General features: G+C 45.0%; 2 long non-coding RNA genes across 2 annotated transcripts in view; both read left to right on the top strand.

Moving 5' to 3' along the window:
- LOC106021912 overlaps positions 1–18,716 on the top strand; it is a 342,914-nt gene that overhangs the window by 286,472 nt on the left and 37,726 nt on the right. The gene's annotated exons all lie outside the window — the stretch shown is intronic.
- Positions 1,342–8,156, top strand: LOC121143931. Its single transcript, XR_005881245.1, has 4 exons — positions 1,342–1,615; positions 2,190–2,321; positions 2,597–2,756; positions 7,716–8,156. It is a non-coding gene; the product is annotated as an uncharacterized LOC121143931 (long non-coding RNA).

Below are 18,716 nucleotides of genomic sequence, written 5' to 3'. Positions count from 1 at the left end.
GCCTCAGTGAGTTAGATCTTTATTTCCCATGCGAGATAATTCGATAGTTTTGTTTCTATGCATGGTTTATTTCCGAAGCATAATGTGCTCCAGGTCATTGCTCTTGTACAACAGATTACTGTTCAGTCTTAACAGATAAGGAGGTCTTTAGAAAATACATTTTAATGTGCATGTGTGCACACACACACGCACGTAGGTGCTTTTCACACGTAGGTGAAGGTCAACTTGTAGGTATAAGTTCTGTCCTGCTACACGGGTCCTGGGAACAGAACTTAGGTGTTCAGGCTTGTCAGAAAGCACCTTCACCTGCTGAGCCATCTCACTGGCCCCGAACAAGGAGATCTTGTCATTTATGACAACATGATTGAGGCGTGAATTACATCACAACGATAAAGTTTGATGGCATCTACCTCTCTTTTAACAATTCTCCCATCCCTCCCTCTGATGTGAGTGGGCATTTCATCCTGGTTTGCAGATGTCACACTGTCCCCGCTTCCCTTCCTGAATTCCCCTCTCGTCCTTCACTCTGCCCGCTGTACCTAGCTGGTGCCCTCAGCTGTTCCCTCTGCCCACAGGGACTTCTGCCCAATCTTACTGGAACAGGATTCCTCCTCCCTTGCTATTTGACTCTGAGCGTCAGGGAGACCCACCAAACGTAAGTTAGCCTTTTAGTTCCCTATTGCCTCACACAGTTTTTCTTCACTGTATTCCATCTTTTTGCTGCCTGATAGGAATCGAACAATTCTTTTGCCTCCTATCTAGACTGTAAGTTCTGGAGCAGGGGCACTACTTCTTATAAGCTGTTTAATGCCAGTCCTTAGAATCATTCATGGAACACAGTAAGCCCCAGGCAAACACCCACCATGACCGTTATAAAATTGGGTCAACCATCTGTCTTTGTATATGTTGCCCTCACCTAGGTAAAAGGGCTTCTTCTTAGAAATTGTTGCCCCAGTTGGACTCATCAGATAATAAGAAAGTTCAGAGCCATTGAGTGCATGACTTTGATGATCTCTGAGTAAGCCAGTTTCCTGTGACTATAACAAATACCCAAAGACAATCAACTTATAGAGAGAAGAGGTTTATTTGAGCTCCCAGCTGATGATTGGTTAATGTCATTGCCTTGGCCTCTGGCCAGGCAATATATCATGATCATGGCATTGGCAAGTAGCAGAGCCAAACTGACCCCATGACCAGAGAACAAAAGAGAATGCAGAGAGGCGACCAGAGTTCTAGAGTTTTTATGACACAGGTACTACCTGCCAGATTCCACCACTTCCCAATAGTGCCACCTTGTGGACAAAACCTTTCACACACCGGACTTTGGCCGGGGGGGGGGGGGATTTAGGATATAAACTGGTTTTTCTCCCCCACCAACTTATGACATTACTGGGTATCTTATAGGATATTTAGGGCTCAAGAAAACAAATGTAGAGGTTTGTCTCAGCTACTGGCCAGTATAGCCAGCTGGGCTTAGAAGTCCTGGGTCCCTGCACCCACTCCTTTGCTGCTTAACTCCTGGCTGCACTAGTCTCTGCTAGGATTAGCTATGCCAGGACTGCTGCTGCGCACAGGGCGATCAGAGCCGGAAAACAGCCTGCTTTGCAGTTTTCAGGTACTATAGCAGGCCTGCGTAGGATTAAGCTAGATGGATGTAGGCGGGAAGAATGCTGACAAAGGTGTGTCAGTGGGGAAAGTAGAACACTTCCTGGGGCGAGCAGAAACACTGAGACAATTGGAAAAACTTTCGTGTGGCGGGATTTAGAAATGTGGAGTACTATTAGGCTGTGCAAGATTCCTATACCTCCGAATTTCCCTTACAGCTAAAATACCTTTATTATAGAAGGCGCCCTAGAACTTGATAAAACCAGATGACTCGGGAGCCCATTTCGTTAGCTTTCCGTCTCTAGGTGGGAATGCCCTCTACTGCAGGGAACTGAATGGTGGCCGCTGGCTCCGAAAGTGATAGTACGTGATGGAGAATTTGCCCTTTCTCTATCGTAGGAAACCAATTATTAAGGGGTTTTCCTTATGTGGCAGGGATGCAGCTGGATGATGGTGTTTGCCTGGGAGCCAGGCCATAAGCTCAATCCCCAGCATTCCAAAAAGAAACGAGCAAACGAAAGACTTCCTGTATTGGACACAGACATTCGTGAACTGCCCTTTAAACGCTCTGTTTTCCTCTTCAGAGCTCAACAGAGGAGCCTTAAAAACTCTCCCATCCAACTGTCTGAGAGGAATGGAACTGTGCTTTCCTACATTCATATTGAAAAGTTCAATGCCCCCGGGTGGCTGTATTTTGGGACACGCTATTCGATAAGGTAATTAAGAATATGGGGAGTCCTGGTATGGGGTCCCAATAGGCTAAGATGTGGGGTTCATCTTCTAAAGAGAGGAAGAGCCACCAGGGACAGATGAGGCAAGAAGAAACCGTAGAATGTAGGTTGTCACATGCAATCCTGAGAGAGGTCGCTGGAGAAACTTAAACTGCCTTTGCCTTGATTCTGGACTCCAGAACTCTGAGAAAGTAAAGTTGTGGTCAGTGTTATTTTGTGAATAGCAGCCTGCTTAGTCGTTGTCCACCTCTGATTGCCAGGGAAAGCTTGGGAAACCCCCATTCAGGTGAAATGGCTCCTCCTGCTTCAGTCGCTGCTTAGGACTGAGACATCCCTTAGGTTTGCTGACGACCACAGGGAAGCACTGTCACAGTCACAGTCACAGGACAACTCCTTTGCTCCACAGGCACTGCTTTCATAGTAAGTACACTAAAGCCCCATACTTTGAGAACTATCGACTAAGTTTAACTTCCGTGTTAGTCAGTTTTCTGTTCCATATCAAAAAGACCTGAGACAAACAGCTTATGAAGAGGAAAGGCTTAATTAGGGTTAGGTTTATGGTCTAGTTACCACAATCATTCTTCAACTTCTGCTGAGGCAGAACACCCTCCAGGAATGTATGGAGAGAGAGAGAGAGAGAGAGAGAGAGAGAGAGAGAGAGAGAGAGAGAGAGAGAGAGAGAGAGAGAGAGAGAGAGAGATTTTGAAGGCTTACCTACTTGGCATCACCTCTTTTTAAAAAGATATTTTTTTCTGTGTGTACATGTCTGTGTATATGTGCACATGTATCGGGTGCCTGCAGAAGCCAGGAGGCCATTGGATCCCTTGGAGTTGGAGTTACAGGTGGTTGTGAATCTCTGGAATGTGAGTACTGAACTCTGGTTCTCCACACGATCAGCAAGCACTTTTATCCACTGAGCTACCTTTCCAGCCCCAGGCATCACATCCTAAAGGTGCCCCCCCCAGGTCTCCCGACAGCCCCAAGCAGAGAATCAAGCCCTTAGCACCCCCTGCGGTAAGACATCTCAGGCCCAGTTACAGTGTATTCCAATGATGTTTAAGCCTCTGTCACAGGGTTTGCTCATTGCTCACTGTCCAGTGCCCAAGCTTGCATCGACAGCCTTGGATTTGCCTCCTTTTGTAAAAAAAAAAAAAAACCATCCCAACACATTCCCTGCCTGCCCTCAAATGCTATGATTGGAAAATCAGTCCACCTTCTCCTGGCATCTTCATCGCTATGTTGAGCTGGAAGAGGTCAAGAAGGGAAGCTGGTATTCCAGGGATAGCAGTAACAACTTGTGTCCATATGGAACACCACAGGTTACAACTCTCTGCTGGTTTATGGATCCTGAAAAAAATTAGGAAATGAGCCTCATCTTTCATGACCTTGCTTGATGGGCTGAAAAGGAACTAGGAACCAAGAATGTTCATCTTAGTTTTGAGGTCACATGCCTAAGAGTGAAGGAAAGGGCCTGATAGCTTCCAGGATCACTTATCTTCAATATTCTGTCATGGATAACTTCTTCATATGGCAGATCTACATACATACAAAGTCTCCCACTTCTAGGTCAATGTCCCTGCAGATTTTTGTTGTTGCTGGTATTTTGTTTTAGTTTCTATAGACAGGGTCTCTCCGTGTAGTCCCAGCTAGTTTCAAACTCTATTTCCTGTCTATTCCTCCTGAGTGCTGGAATTGCAGTAATGAACCACTGTATCTGTCCACCCACCCACCATTATCCTTTGTTGTCTTGTATCTGTTCCAAACCTAGACAGGCAGAACCCTCTCAAGCCGAGTCCATCATCCTTTGCTTTGTTTGGGGGACAATGTCTTGCTACAGAGCTCATGCTGGGTTGGAATTCACCATATAGCCCAGACTGTCCTCAACCTCCTCAGACACCCCGCCTCAGTCTCTCCAGCACTAGGATTGCAGAGGCATGTACCACGGTGTGCGACTCATTATTACTATTATTTTAAGCAGAGCCCTGCATTCTGCAAATTCACACACATTCACAAGCGCTTTGTTTCCTCTCCAAAGGATTCACTCTTTCCACTAATCACTTGAAGAATTCAGTTTGAAATTCTTTTGCAAGTTATTGAGCTCTCTGCATCACCAAACGCCACCTCAGCCGTTCTTCCCACCCTGCATCCATGCTCCTTCCTAGGACCATGGGGTGCGGTTTCCCCTGCAGCCTCTCTTCCTGCTTCGGCAAGATCAGCCGGGTGCTCTCGAGCTCCCCGCTCAGCCATTGTGAGTGCTCCTTTTTCATCTGCACATTTGAGATGCATGTCTGCCACATCTTTATTCAAGGTGCCAATAAAATACATTATGTATGACTTGGTTTGCTGAGAAAATGATCATGTTTTGTGTATTTAGGGATGTAAGAGTTTGTAAAGAAGCAGAGATGGGGGGGGTTGTTATTTCCTGACAAACAAGCTCTTCAGGAAAATAGTATTCTGCTTTCACTCCTGCTTGTCACCCCTTCCCCCCATTCAGATCTCCACAGCCCCACCCAGAGCACCTAGTACCCAAGTGGAATGAGAAGGAGGCAAAGCTGAGTGGACAGGGAGCATCCTGAAAGTCCAGGCCAAGACTTCCAGCTTAAACACAGCGGGCAGTAGGCAAGTACTTGCGGTCTGTAACGAGAGAATGCTGCAAGGACAGGCGTTTTTATCTGCCAGGGGGAGTCCTTCTCTGGATCCCCACAGTCAAAGCATGGGCACACTTCAGAGCTTGCAATTTCTGTGCTGACCATCAGCAACTTGAAAAGAAATTCTTTTTAAACCCTCTCTGTGTGTGTGCATACATGTGTGTGTGTGTGTGTATGTGTGTGTGTGTTCTCTATTAAAATGGGATGGATGCTACCAATCCCTAAAATTTGTGGTGCAGTAGGTGTGGGGTGGCATCTAGAAATTTCCATGCCTAACAAGTTCTCTGATGGTAGTAACACTGCTGGCCCAAGAATTGCGATTAGATAATCACTGCTCTGGAAAATCGTGTAGGGTCTCTCTCTCTCACCCTTCTTACCTAGATGAAAGCAGCAACATAAGATTCACAAGGGGCTCCAAGAGTCATCACCTCTTCTTGTTGCTGTCGGACCTCCCCCTTGCACATACCAGAACGTTTTTTCCTGGGGATACATGCCTTCAGGGAATGGGTTCAACAGCTGTATGAGTCTAATTTATGTTGTGATCACAAAGTTCCCCAGACTAGGCAATTTACCAACAGTGGTTAGTTGTTCTAGAAACTGGAAAGGGGTGCCAGCATTTGTCATCTGCTGACGGCTTTCTTGCTGTGTTATATCATGAGGCTGTTATAGAGAGGGGAATGGAAAACTGATAAGTTGGGCCTCTTTCCCTCTAGAGGGCCATTAATCTGTTCATGAGGAACCCCATCTAACCTTAATCATTGGTCAGAAGCCTCAAGTCTAAATACTATCAACACATGAGTGTGGAGGCTTGAGTTTCTAAACCCTGAATATTTGGAGACAGGGTGCATTTAAACTGTGTTCACAGCCCCCAGGTACAACATGACATCTGGCAAGACACCGAAACCTACCTTCTCAGTGGCAATGGACTACCTCATCAATAGAATTGGCTGATTTGTCAGTGGAATGAGCTAATTTAGAGTCAGTACTCATCAAATTATCTCTGTTTCCCTAGGCTTCTGGGATTATCCTGAGATATGGATTAGTTCCTGTTCTGGTTTCCTTCTCTGATGCTGTTATAAACACTGTCCAAACAAACTTGGGGGGAGGAAAGGATTTATTTCATCTTACTGCTTATGATTTATCACTAAGGGAAGTCAAGGCAGAAACTTGGAGGTTAGAACTGAAACAGTATCACAGAGAAAACCTGTTACTGCTCATGCTCAGCTGTGTTTCCTATCCAGCCCAGGACCACCTGTCTAGGTGTGGTACCACCCTTAGTGGCCTGAATTCTCCTACATACAATCAGCAGTTAAGGAAAAGCCTTGCAGACATGACCACAAGTCAATCTAATGGAGGCAATTCATCAGCTGGAGCATCCCCCGACCCCTGTGCCCTGGGTGTGTCAAGTTGACAACTGAAGCTAAGTATGACAGTTGCAGGCACACACACACACACACACACACACAAGGACTCAATGAGTTACTGATACTTTTATATGGGTACTAATTATAAATAAGTTGGGTTTTTCTAAATGTAGACAATGTTTAGGTTTTGAAATGAGAGAAAACATGGTTTGAATAATTTCTACTGTGCCTTGTCTGCTAGATGCATAACAGGAATTGCCAAGGCTTTTGTAAAGTTTTACCAGAAGGAAGCGTGAAAAATGCTTAGCTGGAGAGACGGCTCAGTGGTTAATATCACTTGCCACTTTCCCAGAGATCACAAGTTTGGTTTCCAATACCCAAACCAGGTGGCTTACTACTACCTCCTGGTCCAGGGAGTCAGACTCTCTTCTGGCCACTTTAGACATATCACATATGTGGCAAACACACAGACATATCACAGAAAAATAAAAATGAAATAAACAAATGCTTAGCCCTTTGTCTTACAGTCTGTGTTCAACTAATATTAATGAGCCTTACCCCCTCTCCTCATGGCTTTGTGTTCCTGTTACAAAGACCATTTTACCATTGAACATCATGGCTGTTTTGAAACATATGAAGAAAAACACAAAAGCAGGTTTAGACTGGGACGGTCATTGCCAGAACCAAGGCAGATAGCTCTCCACTGCCGCAAATTTGGAGATTAATCTTTCTTGGTAATTTACGCGTGGCAAGGGATTTACCTTGCTGACTGCGGAGAGAAATTGACTCTGTAGGAGGCCACTTGGCACTGGGTGATGCTAGGAATGTGCTTCCTGCTGACAGAGGAGCATCAGCGGTCCACATACTGAGGCCCGGTACCTTGGACAGTGCAATGTGCACCAGCCCCTTCCACAGGGAACCGGTTCCATCAGCCAGTCTCTAGCTAGTTCTGGGTAATGATCTGTGGCAGTCTTGTTAAAGGCTCGAGGCGTTCACGTATTTCTGTAATTACTCAATAATTTGGAAGTTTTGAGTTTCAAATTATTGGGTATGAATTAAAATATCCTCTAATTCAGTTCCCTCCAGGCCTTGAACTAGCAGATTATCCTCCCAGAGAGGAGCTGCCATCACCTCTCCGCTCCTTTCTCCATGATTTACCATGATGGCACTCTCTTTGCCACCAGGTGTTTATACCATCACCCTAACATGCCCGGCGACCAAGTCCAGGTGCTCTGTTGAGCCCAGTTCTCTAGTGCCTTAGCTGAATGTTAAAATCGCCTCAGAACTGCTTAAGATGTGCCTTGTGGGGCCCCACCCCACAGACTGATGAATGAGTCTCCTACTCATATTTCTTAAATGCTCCCTAGGTAGTTCTAATGTGAGCCAGAACTGAGAGCCACCAGCCCAGAGACACACCCCCTCCCATCTACTGCTGTATCTTTGGAATTGATCTCAACTCCTTATGGACTTTTCTGTGAAGACAGGGCTTGGACCTGATTTTCTGCTTATCAATAGCCAACACTGCAACCTCATCTTCTTCAAATTTAGGATGGAGATGAAGTAACAAAAGAAGGACCCTGGGATGCTGGGATAGCCATTTGACAGTCACTGAGTGAAGTCCATGTGTGTATGGCCTGTGACCTGCCAATCTTACTCTTTCCTAAAATGTGTTTTTATTTTTAAAATTAAAATATAAGTACACCATCCACCCCTTTGTTTCCTCCTTCCATGTAGTACTTTTTCTTTGACTGTTATTGATCCATGTATGTATATATGCATAAACATATAAATACAGCTTGCTGAGTCCATTTCGTGTGGCTTGTGTGTATATGACTTCAGGAGTGACTATCTGGAATTGGATAACCAACTAGGGGGGTCATTCCTGGCCATGGCCAATTCTCCCTCTCTCAGCAGCCCTTAGTTGCCTGTTGTTGTTTTGTCTAGGGATGGGTCCTGTGAGGTTTCCCATACTCTTGCATAGACACTCTTGTATGCATGCTCTTGCACAGATATTCTTGCATAGATACTCTTGCACAGATAATCTTGCATAGATGCTCTTGCATAGATGCTTTTGCATAGATACTCTTGTAAAGATAGTCTTGCACAAATATGCTTGCATAGATAGTCTTGTATACATACTCTTGCATAAATACTCTTCCTTTGAGGACAGGTTCCTCTTGGAGCACTAGCCAAGATGTGATATAAATAGCAACATTGTTGGTGATGGAAAGTAATTTTAGGCAGCCAAGATACTCGCCAGCAAAACCAGACATGCAAGGGAGGCTGAGGAGGCAGCTCAGCTGGTAAAGAGCTTACTTTGCAAACACAACAACCTGAGTTTGATCCTCAGCACCCACGTTTTTGAAGAAAATTCAAGAGTGATGCACGAGTAATCCCAGTGCTGGAGAAGTGGAGAGGGGCTGGTCCCCAAAGTGCACTATCTAGTGAGAAAATGTGTGGGATGTATGGAGAAGCAGATGGTGTCCAGGTAACAATAGCCAAGGTTGGACTCCTCTGCCCTCCACATGCACATGTATGCACACCTCCACATGTACACATGCATCTGCACATGTGAGCATATGCATATATACACATACACAAATAGATAACCAAGATGTAGAAGATGCATTCATGGATTACAGCATAGAAATTAATGCCAGAAAATGGAGTTATCTGCTGTGATATGAGGAGAAGTGTAAAATAAAGCACTAGAAGATGAAAAGAACAGCATGGAGTCTGCAGTCATGGCCACTTGTGTACATTTAAAGAAAATTCACTCACAAAACAATATTACAGATTTTCCACGAGCATACTCATATCCAGGGGTGTTTACCAAGCACAGCCTAAGTGCTTGGGGGAAATGGGACTGAGGAGTGGGGATGAAAGGAAAAAATAATGAAAGAAAATCTAGCAAGAACAGGACCTTCAACAGGCAGGGGCTGACAGTATGTGCTGTGAACCAAGATGTATGATGAGCCTAGCATGCTGCAAAAGGAGGAAAGAGCTACAGAAAGGGGGAGAGGAGGCTGGAGCTGGAGAACCCAGGGAGAAAAATGGGACCTTGGGTACCAGTAAGGAGAGCCGTGAGCCAGCCCCAGGCTGGAAGGAGATGCCTAGCGTTATTGCTCCTTATTATGGATCGAAAGAGGAAATGGAAACAGCTTTCTGTGTTGGAAATAAAGGCATTTACCCAAGTCCTAAGACAAAAGGGGGGCAATTTACAGGCTGGAGCTGAGAAATGGCACTTGTAGACTAGAAGGGGATTTTCTGCGGAGACTCCAAGCCTATTGCTGCTGCCCCAGGTGGGAGGTGGACTTCATTCCTCCTAACACGCTGGGCATACATAACAAGTTTCAGAACAAAAGATGTTTCTTGAATTTCTGGAATCATGGTGCTATTACCCCCATGATAGAATGATCTGTGCCTATGTTCTCTGCATTATTTACTTTTTCTTGTTGTCATAAAAATACAGGACAAAAGCAACTTAAGGAAGGAGAGGTCTATTCTGACTCCCAGACTGGGGGCTGGGGGCACAGTCCATCATGGTGGAGAAGGTATGTAGGCAGGTGAGTGAGGTGGCTGGTCACATGACACCCACAGCCAGAAAGCAGAGAGAGAGAGAGAGAGAGAGAGAGAGAGAGAGAGAGAGAGAGAGAGAGAGAGAGAGAGAGAGAGAAGAGAGACTTGGGCCCAGTTCCCTTTCTCCTTTTCATTCAGTCTCAGCCCCTGAGGACGGCACTGCCCATACAGAGGGTGAGTCTTCCATCACCGGTTAGAAGCACTTGCTGTTCTTGCAGATGACCTGGATTTAGTTCCCAGAACCCACGTGGTATGTCAATCATCTGCAACTCCAGTTTCAGGAGATCTGATAACTTCTGGCCTCCATGGCCACCAGGCACAAACATGTTACACATACATACATACATACATGCAAATACTCATTCACATAAAATAAAAATTAACAAATCTTTAATAAAAAAATCTCTGGCAGGCACAACCAGAGGGATGCCTTCTAGATGCTTCTAAATTCAATCTCAATTCAGAAGATGAAGCTGAGCCCCCCTAGGCCCCATTCCAGATTTCTTCAGGTACTTAGTTATACCTTGCCATCAAGTTCCATGCAAGAAGCTTTGATCACATGCTAAGCTGTGGTGCGAAGAAATGAGCTGGATGTCCCTAGCTTCAGGCAGGGCAGATGTGAGTGCTGAAACTTCCATGTTTTTTTTTTTCTGAACACTGGGATGAGGCTGAGTAGCACCGCTTGTACCCTTGACAGGAGAGAGTTGCCTGCTTGTGGAACAGTAATGCTTGGGATGATTCCTGTCAATCTGGAGAAACACATACCTTAGTGGGGAGCCTTTTCCTCCATGCTACTGAATAAGAATAATGAATACATTAATTAATGTATTAAGCAATCATGCTCTGAGCGTGTTTCCTATTAGAACTCAAAGAAAGAACAACACAAATGTCACCCACTTGAAGATGACACGGATGTCAGGTCAGACTTGTAGAACAGTGGTTGTTGCAGCCAGGTTGAGTTTTACATCTATGGAAACCAAGAGGTTATGGCATCAAAATGAGCCCCTCCCAAAATGAGCCAGGGTGGCTTCTACTTTGGGGAGTCACCCTAGTCGGCCCCTCCCAAAAGCCACACTGCAGGGGTGTTGAGAGCAATTATCTTGGCAAAGCTCTTACTTTGCATTTAAGATCGTCCTCCTGAAAAGGTCATGTGTAAATCAAATTTAATAAATCAAATTCTACACTTTGTACCTTGGGGAGGTTCTCTCTTCAAAGGAAACTGTGAGCGAATCCCTTTTTAATAGAAGTAATCGGCTCTCCATTTATCTGCTCTGAAGGGTAAGATTTTTAGATACCAGGTTTTCTTACAGTGAACAGCAGGGTCCTTTTGTCAATGACAGAAAACACAACCCAGGAAGGAGTACAAAAGCAACAAGAGCCAATCATGGCATCAGAGGTCCACGCAATGCAAAGTTTCAGACTGTCCTGGCTTTGGGCATGGCTGGGTTCAGGCCTCAAACCACAGGGAAGAATTCAAGGGTTTCGTTTTTCTGTCTCTCAAATCTGCTTTCTCTTGGCCTGACTCTTAGGTGCTAGCCATGTGCAGTGGCTGCAGTATCTTATACACCAGGTTCAAGCCAGGAACAAAGCGTGCTTGTTTCTCTTCCCAGACATCTCAGTAATGGCTCTAGGAGAGTCATCTGCCCCTTTACCTGAGTGAGTGAGTAGCCAAAGGCTGGCTGCCTGGGTCCTGATGCAAATCACCTGATCTGAAAGTGGGGGAAGGCATTTCACGGAAGGAAGGCTAGGCTGTTAGCAGAAGAAATGGGGCTCCCTGGTTACAACTCAGTCCTTCCTTCCTCTGCTCCCTCACAGGGAATTCATCGCGAAGCACCTCTCTTGAACTGTCCCTGCAGCAGTTGTCTGTGAAGCGCTGGCATGAGAATCACTTAGGGTGCTTGTTAAAATGCAGGTGTTAGGGTCCACCTCCAGTTGTAGTGAATTCCATTATCTTGCAGCGGGTCTCAGAATCTGCAATTTTAGGTCGCTTCCCAGGCGATGTTTTAAAAATGGTCACTGACATTAAAGAATCATTTTCCAAAGCTATTCCACCCTTCCAGTCACCCACTCATTGCCGTAGCTCCAGACTCGTAACTTCTCACCAGGCTCACCCAAATGCCTCTGACGTCTCTTCCCTCTCCAGGTTCACACAGGCAACCCGGCTAACCTCTTGCTCCAACACTACCTCCTCTCCTCAGCCTCCAGGTGACAGGACCTCCTCACTCATGCAGGACCCGGCTGCCTTAGATGTATCTCTCATATCTGTCCGTGTGCCCCAAATTCTAAGTTCTTCCCTCAGCTCCTCTGCGTGTCACTTCCTACTGGCTCCTTTATCAAAACCCAGCTCACCTGCCACCACTGTGTGCAGCCTTCCTGCCTACCCTCCATCTGTCCCTCCCTCCCTCCGTCCCTCCCTCCGTCCCTCCCTCCGTCCCTCCCTCCCTCCCTCCTTCCCTCTCTCCCTCCCTGCCTGCCTGCCTTCCCTGGGGAGGAGTTTATTACTGCACCTTTCCTTCCTACCTACTCTCCTATGGGGCCGCCTACCTCTTTCAGAGTGGTTTAGCATGCTACATGGGTTGTAGTCATTGTATTATCTATCTTTCCCTCTGGCCCCAGGAAGGGGGCTCAGCGATGTTTGTCAAGTGTTTGGAGGAACACAATGTGGAGTTGCATCTAGCCTGAGCTATTTTCAAGACGTGTGACCTTGGGCAAGTTACTTCACATCCCTGGGTTGTGGTTCCCACTCTGTAAAGTGTCTCAACACCTACTTCAGAGGCCTGTGAGACCAGGAGCGGAAATCTCAGCACAGTGCCCGGTAACAGCACCATAAGCACCGGCTGCGTGTGAGATTCGAAACCAAAGAAATGGCAACAAACCTTTAAGTTAAGGAAGGAACCACCTTTACCAAAAATCCCAGTTTTCATGTAGTTCTGAGTAATTATGACTTAAGCCCCGTGGCACAGAATAACCCTGTCATGCTGTGAGGCTCAAATCTGGAACGGTGCAAATGGAATCTGGCTTTAGGTTCTTTCTCATGTTCTGGACGTTTCTCTCCTCCTCTTATCTTCCCTGGAGCTTTGGAGCAGCCTTTTAAGGCCCTCCCTCAGAAGCAATCGTGTTCTGCCCGTGGAATGCTGATACAGGCATGATGCAGATTGCCATGCAGTCATTTTTCTAGACCATGGAAACGTTTCAGTACCGCGAGAGTGTGGAAGGCTGGGATGCCTGGTGGTGGACAAGGGGTTCAGAAGTCACAGTGTTGAGCTGGCAGAAATGGAAACCGGTAAAGCTGCCTGAAGTAACAAGATTGGTCCAGGAATCTGAAAGAACTGATAAGTGTGGGAGAGAGAGGCATTTCATTGACGTATGCAGCAGAGTGAATTTCAAGAAATCCAGTTCCTCTTTTGGTGACTGTCTCTTGCTCGTTTTATGGTCTGTGTGACATTGCTCTTCCCCTTACGCTCATGCCTTGTGCACTTGGCATATGAGAGCATATGCAAAGGGAATCATAGATACAAGCGAGGGCAAGTGTTGACTGTCTGGGAAAGAGTGGCCACAAATTCATAGCTCTCTGCAACGACCACCACAGTGTAATAGGCCTTGTGTGTGTGTGTGTGTGTGTGTGTGTGTGTGTACATGGCAACTTATGTTACTGTTAAGAGTTTTTTGTTTGTTTTTTAATTTAGCATTCATTGTGCATTTACTATGTTGTACAGAAAGGGCCCAGTACAGTATATGGGGTTTGTGGCTACTCATTAAGTTGACTTAGCCATTTCCTTCCATTCATTATGGAATTTAGGGGCTAGAGAATAGAAAGTGGTGTGTGTGTGTGTGTGTGTGTGAGAGTGTGCATGTGCACACACATGCATACATATAAGAGAATACAAGAGAAGGACCTGAGTCTTTGTAGACAGCTTAGAATTTGCAGTCTAGACCACAGCATTAATTTGATTATGTCAGTTCAGCTGCAATATTGGGTAGGATTCTGACGGAGCAAGAGATATGAAATTTAGTCAGATATTAAAGGACAGAGTCTTTATCTTTGGGAGAACTCATAATTAGAACAAAGAAGCAGACAAGTAAACAAACCACACCTAAGATTAGGTGCCCTCGAAGTCAGGGACTGCATCTCACTCATCTTTGTTTTCCTGGCACCTTGTGGCTGCCTGTGACCTCCGGAGGCCTCTATGCTCTTCGTCTTTGAGAACTGCTTTATTTAAAACCCAACCTATTAGGGCACCGCTGCCACTGGCATAATTTATACATCACCATGAAGAACTGTGCTGCAAGGTAACTGGCAGCTGGATATAAGGTTATACATTCTAGACTTTCAAGTGGATGTTTGTTGGTTTAATTCTGTAGTCTTTGTATTTCAGAGGTGATATTAATTATCTTCGGGTCTCAAATATTTTCATGAACCCTCAAAAAGCTTATGAGTCTCTAGAATGGCTTTGATGTTGCCTAATAGATTAGCTGGCCTTGGAAACTTCACACAGTGGTTGTCATGCAGGATGTTCCTCATTCAAGTATTTGACGAGTGAATACATTAAGGACATCTGGTAATAAATACGTTTTATAAAGTCTTGTTCCACTAAGTAAGGGGTTTTCTGGCTCTGGATTCATTCTTGATCCCAGTTCTGCTTTTCTAGAAAGCAAAGACCTTTGGTTTGCTAAGGGATTCTGTTGGCTTGGGTCAAGATCTCATTTGTAAATGATCCCAAGATGTCTGGCACTAGTGAGTTTCCCACAAAGGATGGGAAGCATTTTTTGTATTAGTCACTTTTCTGTTGCTGTGATTAAGCACTGTGACCAAAGGCAATTTATAGTTCATTTTTGGCTTATGGTTCCAGAGGGCTAAGGATCCAACATGGCAGCAGGCACGGCAGCAAAAGTGGGAAGCTAAGAGCTGACATCTTCACTTGCAAGTATGAAGAAGAGAGAGTCAACACCACCACTAACTGGGGGAAGAGTTCAAACGCCTGAGCCTGTAGGGGCATTTCTAATTTAAGCTGCCACATTCTATTCCTTGGCCCCCATAGGCTCATCATTCATGCGGGAAATAAGCCTAATTTAAAAGGTGAACAAGGCTGAGTTGAAGTTGTAGGTAGCTCAGTTGGTAGAGTGCTTGCTTAGCATGGTGGGAAGTCCTGGGTTCAATCCCCAGCACCACATACAACAGGATATGGTAGTGCAAGCTTGTAATCCCAGCAATGGGGCAGTGGAGACAGGAGGATCAGAAGTTACAGTTTATCCTTGGTTATGTAGGGAGTTCCTGGGATCCATGAGAACCTCTCATTAAAAAAAATGTAACCCAAAAGGGCAATGAGCATGGCACAAAGTCAGAAAAAAACCCCAAGACTTCTGCTGGTCAACCCTGTTACTTTGGGGGTAATTCACTCTTGAGACCCTCTTCCTCCTTGCTTCAGGAAGCTGTTACCTTACATCTCAAAAAAAAAACCCAAAAAACCAAACCAAAACAAAAGGCTTTTATTCATTTGCTCTTAGAGTCTCTGGCATACCTGTTGGAGAGTAACTTGATTGCATTAGTTGAGGTGGTCATATCTGCTGCCCCCTATGGGTGGCATCATTCCCTGGCTGGGATCCTAGGCTGTGTGGGTGGAGAAAGGGACCTGAGCCACCAGATGCATTCATGGTTCTCTGCTTCCTGGTTGTGGATTCAACATGACTAGCCGCTTCAAGATCCTGTGACCCTGACTTCCCCACCATGACGCACTGTACTTCGGAACTGTGAGCCAGAGTAAACTCTTTCTCTCTTTAAAAAAGTGATTGACTTGGAGATAGACTGCCCAGGCTTGAATCCTGACTAGAGGACTCCTAGTTGGGGGCTATCTGACAAATCACTTCTCTTGAGAATGTATGTGGGTATGAATTTATTATTTTAATGCCTAATAGAAATGTTTATATAGATTATTTCACAGGCTTGCATGAGAATCAAATGGGTTTTATAACGTGCTTAATACCATGTCTGCCATGTCGTATGTAGCCCCATGTGATCTGATGTTTAATGCCACCTGTAATTAGCCATAGGATCTCAGGCAAGTTTCTAACTTATGAACTTGCCATTTCTCAGCTTTCATACCTTGGGATGAATTGAAGCCTCGTGGAAAAGATAGAATGAGGTCACTAGAACTGATGGAGTTAGTGGCATACTGATTCCCACCAGCTCCTGCCAACCTACCAGTAAGAAAAGTTTGGGAGTTCTGTAAGCTAGTGATTAAATATAGCCATTTAAAGAAATCAAATTCTACAACATTTAAATTAGTTGTATTTATAAACTCTGATAATTAATATGCAAAGATCATCAATTTCTGATTCATGTAGATTTTGTCCGCAGGTCCTCATGTGGTTACTTATTTGTATCTGCTGTCTTTGTGTGGTGGAATCTCTACTACTTGGTGCATGCCATGTGTCACCTCACACTTCCACACACAAAGCTGTCACACCGGTGTGTTGGAATGGATCACAGCAGCAGTGTTGACACCAAGGAAATTGGTAAATGGTAAGAGATGAGATTGTTTTCTTCTGAAGAACTCGTTGCTAAGAAGTTATTGTTATAGCACTGCGGCTTTCCACAAAACATTCTCAATCATTTAGAGTTATTTATTTTATTTTTCACTATGAGTATTTTGCTTGCGCATATATCCATGTGCCATGTGTGTTCCCGGTGCCCCCAGAGATGAGAAGAGGACATTGACCCCCTGGGACCGAGCTATAGATGGTTGTGAGCAGCCATATGAGTGGTGGAAACTGAACCTTGGACTTTTGCAAAAGCAGTAGATGATTTAACCATGGAGCAATCTCTCTAGCCCCCATACAAAGTTCTCTTAACTTCTGTCTTGCATATAGATTCACAATGCCTCCTGGACCCATCTGAAAGTGCTGAGTAAGACAAGACTATTCACGGCCAGGCAGTGGTGGTGCACACCTTTAATCCCAGCACTCAGAAGGCAGAGGCAGGCAAATCTCTGTGAGTTGAGGGCCAGCCTGGTGTACAAAACTACACAGAGAAACCCTGTCTTAAAAAACCAGACTAAATCAAACCAAACAAAACAACAAAACAAACAAATAAGACTGTCCACTATGCGCAGTAGGAAGATCCTGGCATTCACATAGCTGTCTGCTGCTTGACAACATCTTTTTTTTTCTAACAAACTCTTTGTTTTTGTTGTGGATTTTGAGAAAAGGTGGTACTACGTTTCATCTGTGGTACATGTGAGGAGCCGTTGCTTTCATGGAACCTGCAGTCAGTTCACAGGCCCTTAGCATCCCCATGTGCTGGTCATGCACTGTACTAAGCAGTGGGGGAAGGGATAGAAAATAAGGAGACTGTGATCTTGACTTAAAGACATTAATAATTGAAATGATCACACACACATCTAAACAGAAAAATTATAATGTCTGCAGGAGAGACAGTAGTGCAGGGTGCCACAGAATCCCCAAACTGAGAACAGAAGTCCTTGTGCATCCATAGCTGAGATGGTTAATGAGAGATGTCAGGGAGGAGACCTGGCAAGATTTCAGAGCAGAGTTTATTAGTCAGAGATTGTAGTTGCAAATAACATAATCTAGCCCTGACCAGGTAAACAGAGAAGAGACTAAGAGGGCATCTTAGAAAAAAAACCTTAGAAAAAATCTCCATGGAGACCCAGCGGCTATGCAGTCAGAAGTTGCACGTAAGTCACACCACAGAGGTCATTCAGTGGCACGACCAGACATGTCTAATGAGCCTAGACATGGCAGCCTATGACCAACTCTACATCGATTATACACAGCAGCTGATGTCATTGGAAACAGGATGTGATTGTTGCAAATGTATTACACATAGTGCCAGATTCTACAAATCACAAGCTTCTCCTCTAATTTTTTTTAACTTTTATTTTATTTTATATGTATGGGTGTTTTATCTGCTTGTGTGCAGTGCCCTTAGAGGCCAGAAGAGGAAGTCAGATCCCAGGAGACCTGACCTACAGATAGTTGTAAGCCATCCTGTGGGTGCTGGAAATTGAACCTGGGTCCTCTAGAAAAGGAGCCAGTGTTTTGAACTGCTGAACCACCTGTGTAGCTCCAGACATCTTATTCAAAGCCTAGCAGAGATGTGACTGGGGGTAAAGCCAAAGTTATATCCCTATGCCCTAGCTGCAAGGGAGGCTGGTAATATATGGCTTATATCAAGGGATTTGGAAGATGAATAATTCTCTAGATACAGGGTGTTGTTCAATCAAGTCCTAATCAGTCCAAATAATAGCAAGATGGCATTGTAATTCGAGCTTTTGGGGTTTTGTAGAAAAAAGTATGTGAGATGTGTTAAACATAGGATGCAACAAATTCAAAGGTTGGGTAGCTTGAGGAACCTAGAGTGTATGAGCAATTTTAAATATTTTGGTCTGGTTCAGGGATGTAGTTCAGCAATAGAACACTTGTAAGGCCCTGGTTTTGGTGCCCAACAATGCAAAAATAAAGTATTTTAATCTTTTAGTCTGGTTGGGGTGAAGTTTCAGGAAGCCCCTGAAAATGACCAGGGTGAAGAACAGGTGGTGTGTGTGTGTGTGTGTGTGTGTGTGTGTGTGAGAGAGAGAGAGAGAGAGAGAGAGAGAGAGAGGAGAGTGAGAGAGTATTGTGAGAGAGAGTGAGTGAGAGAGTGTGTGTGAGAGAGTGAGAGAGTGTGTGTGTGAGTGTGTGTGAGAGAGTGTGTGAGAGAGAGTGAGAGTGTGTGTGAGAGAGTGAGAGTGTGAGAGAGAGTGTGTGAGAGAAAGTGTGTGAGAGAGTGT

This window comes from Mesocricetus auratus, unplaced genomic scaffold, assembly GCF_017639785.1.
Source record: "Mesocricetus auratus isolate SY011 unplaced genomic scaffold, BCM_Maur_2.0 Super-Scaffold_100014, whole genome shotgun sequence".
NCBI lineage: Eukaryota > Metazoa > Chordata > Mammalia > Rodentia > Cricetidae > Mesocricetus > Mesocricetus auratus.
This window is presented reverse-complemented; position numbering and strand designations above follow the sequence as displayed.